Source organism: Lathyrus oleraceus, chromosome 3 (genome assembly GCF_024323335.1).
Source record: "Lathyrus oleraceus cultivar Zhongwan6 chromosome 3, CAAS_Psat_ZW6_1.0, whole genome shotgun sequence".
Classification (NCBI taxonomy): domain Eukaryota; kingdom Viridiplantae; phylum Streptophyta; class Magnoliopsida; order Fabales; family Fabaceae; genus Lathyrus; species Lathyrus oleraceus.
In genome coordinates this window covers 468,064,892-468,068,741 of record NC_066581.1, presented here as the reverse complement: position 1 = coordinate 468,068,741, position 3,850 = coordinate 468,064,892, and positions in this window count along the sequence as shown.

Below are 3,850 nucleotides of genomic sequence, written 5' to 3'. Positions count from 1 at the left end.
CCTGGATCGCCCTTTCGGGTTTTCGATCCACCGGGATAGCCATTTTTTTGCCTAAATCGCCCTTTCAGGTTTTCGATTTAGCGGCTTTTATTATTCCACTTTTTTAGGCGAAGTACTTTTTAACAGCATCAGCGTTGGTGGGAAGCGACAACTCATCACCGTCCATAGTTGCTAGAATTAGAGCACCTCCGGAAAAGGCTCTAACCACCATAAATGGGCCTTCATAATTTGGTGTCCATTTCCCTCTAGAGTCTTTGTGAATGGGCAAGATTTTATTCAGTACCAAATCTCCCTCTTGAAACACCCTGGGACGAACTTTCTTGTCGAATGCCTTTTTAAGACGCCTCTGATAGAGTTGACCGTGACCTAACGTTTTCAAGCGTTTCTCCTCAATAAGGTTGAGCTCGTCATACCTTGATTGAACCCATTCCGCCTCGTCTAACTTAGCCTCCATTAGGACTCTCATCGAGGGGATCTCTACTTCTATAGGGAGAACTGCTTCCATACCGTATACCAAGGAATAAGGAGTTGCCCCTGTTGAAGTTCGTATCGACGTGCGATAGCCATGTAACGCAAAAGATAACATCTCGTGCCAATCCTTGTACGTAACAACCATCTTTTGGATGATTTTCTTGATATTTTTATTTGCAGCTTCAACAGCCCCATTCATCTTTGGTCGATAGGGTGATGAGTTGTGGTGCTCGATCTTGAATGTTGCGCATAACTCATCCATGGTTTTGTTGTTGAGATTGGACCCATTATCAGTGATGATTTTGTTGGGAATCCCATATCGACATATGATGTTATTTTTCAAGAAACAAGCGACTACATGCTTGGTGACATTCGCATAAGACGCGGCTTCCATCCATTTGGTAAAATAATCTATGGCCACCAAGATAAATCTGTGTCCATTTGACGCTTTGGGTTCTATCATTCCAATCATGTCGATGCCCCACATAGAGAAAGGCCAAGGTGATGCTATGAAATTCAGCGGGGTAGGCGGTACATGTATTTTGTCAGCATAGATTTGGCACTTGTGGCATGCTCTGGTGTAATGGTAACAGTCAGCTTCCATTGTCAACCAGTAGTAACCTGCCCTTAGAATTTTCTTGGCCATGGCATGCCCATTGGCGTGCGTATCGAAAGAACCTTCGTGTATGTCCCTCATAAGCTGGTCTGCTTCATGTTTGTCCACACACCTTAACAAAACCATGTCGTAGTTTTGCTTGTACAATACCTCTCCATTCAAGAGGAATTTTGATGCCAACCTTCGGAGGGTCCTTTTGTCAAGACTGGAAGCCTCTGCCGGATATTCCTACTTCTCTAGATATTGTTTGATATCAAAGAACCAAGGTTTACCATCTGGCTCTTCTGCTATCGTCAGGCAATGAGCAGGTTCATCGAAACGCCTAATTTCAATATGAGGCTGATGGTTGGGCCATATCAATTTGTACATGGAGGCCAGAGTTGCTAAGGCATCTGCCATCTGATTCTCTTCTCGAGGAATATGAGAGAAAGTGATTTCGTCAAACTTGGGGAGTAGCTTCAGCACATAATCCCGGTATGGAATTAGGTTAGCATGTCTTGTTTCCCAATCGCCTCTGATCTGATGTATGACTAGAGCGGAGTCCCCGAATACTTCTAGTATCTTGATCTTCAACTCAATAGCTTCTTCCAACCCTAGTATGCAAGCTTCATACTCGGCCATGTTATTTGTGCAGGTAAAACAGAGCTTTGCGGTGAATGGTAGATGGAAATTCTTGGGAGACATCAGCACTGCCCCAATTCCATGGCCTATTGCATTTGAGGCACCATCAAACATGAGCGTCCAGCCTGCTCTTGGCTCGAGGCTTTCCTCTAGTTCGGAGTCTTCAACATTCTTAACAGCCATGATATCCTCGTCTGGAAAGTCAAATTTCAACGATTGGTAATCCTCCAGTGGTTGGTGAGCAAGATGGTCTGCTAGTATGCTTCCCTTGATCGCTTTTTGTGCAATATATTGGATATCATATTCTGACAACAACATCTGCCATCGAGCAATCCTACCAGTGAGAGCTGGTTTCTCGAATATGTACTTGATAGGATCCATTTTAGATACCAGCCAAGTTGTGTGAGTTAGCATGTATTGCCTGAGACGCTTAGCAGCCCATGCGAGTGCGCAACAAGTCTTCGCGAGTAATGAATATCTGGTCTCACAATCATTAAATTTCTTGCTCAGATAGTAGATGGCATGCTCTTTTCTACCAGTCTCATCTTGTTGTCCCAATACACAACCCATGGATTCATCGAGCACGGTTAGATACATGATGAGAGGTCTTCCTTCGGCAGGGGGCATTAGAATCGGTGGCTCTTGCAAGTATTCTTTGATTTTGTCAAAGGCTATCTGACAGTCCTCATTCCACTCCACGCCTTGATTCTTCCTCAGAAGCTTGAATATTGGTTTGCATGTTGCAGTAAGGTGAGAGATAAACCTGGCGATGTAATTTAGTCTCCCCAAGAAACCACGAACCTCCTTCTCAGTCTTTGGTACAGGCATGTTCTGAATGGCTCGAACCTTGTCAGGATCTACTTCAATTCCCTTTTGGCTTACAATAAAGCCTAAAAGCTTTCCAGATCGAACCCCAAATGTGCATTTATTAGGATTAAGTCTCAACCTAAACTTCCTCAAACGTGTGAATAATTTCTCCAGGTTGATGATGTGTTCTTCTTCTGTCTGGGATTTGGCAATCATGTCATCGACATACACCTCAATCTCTTCATGAATCATGTCGTGAAAGAGAGTCACCATGGCGCGTTGATATGTTGCCCCAGCGTTTTTTAAACCAAATGGCATTACTTTGTAACAAAAGGTGCCCCAAGGAGTAATGAACGTGGTCTTCTCCATGTCTTCGGGATCCATTTTAATTTGATTGTATCCTGAGAAACCATCCATGAAGGAAAACACGGAGAATTGAGCTGTGTTATCCACCAGTACATCAATGTGAGGTAATGGGAAATCGTCCTTGGGACTGGCTTTGTTTAAGTCTCGGTAGTCTACGCACATGCGGACTTTTCCATCTTTCTTCGGCACCGGTACAATGTTGGCAACCCATTGTGGGTATTTAGCGACTTCCAGGAAACCAGCGTCAAACTGCTTTCTCACCTCTTCTCTGATCTTGAGAGCCATATCTGGTCGAGTTCTTGTTAGGTTTTGTTTTATAGCAGGGCATTCTTCTTTAAGGGGAAGCTTATGGGTCACAATGTCAGTGTCTAATCCGGGCATGTCTTGGTATGACCAAGCAAACACGTCGTCATATTCGTGGAGGAGCTCTATCATTCTTGTCTTCACTGTATCTTGAAGCGCTGCGCCTACCTTTACTTCTCTCTTATCTTCTTCTGTTTCCAGATTGATAACTTCAACGTCTTCCTGGTGTGGTTGAATAGCCTTTTCTTCTTGTCTGAGTAATCTGGCCAACTCTTCAGGGAGTTCGCAATCTTCCCCCACTTCATCTTCAGCTTGGTAGATTGGACAATCAAAGTCATATTGGACCATAGCAGTGTCGTTATCAATGGTCTCGGTGGTGTTTCTGCATGTTATGATTTATGCAATTTATTTAGAAAGTGCGTGCATAAAAATTGATTGCCATTTTGTAAATAGATCAAAACGAAAGACAAGGAACAAAAATTTGAATGCAAAACGTCATTTCATTAATGATAAAAAAAACTCTTGAAAAAGATAAAGGAGGCCCTACAACATGCCACTGTGCCTTGGGCAGAGCACATGGTTTTGTCTAAAAATGATAAAATTACTTTTGAAATATTTGGGGAACTTCCACAGCCTTCCAGTTTGTTAGTTCTTCATTAGGTGCGG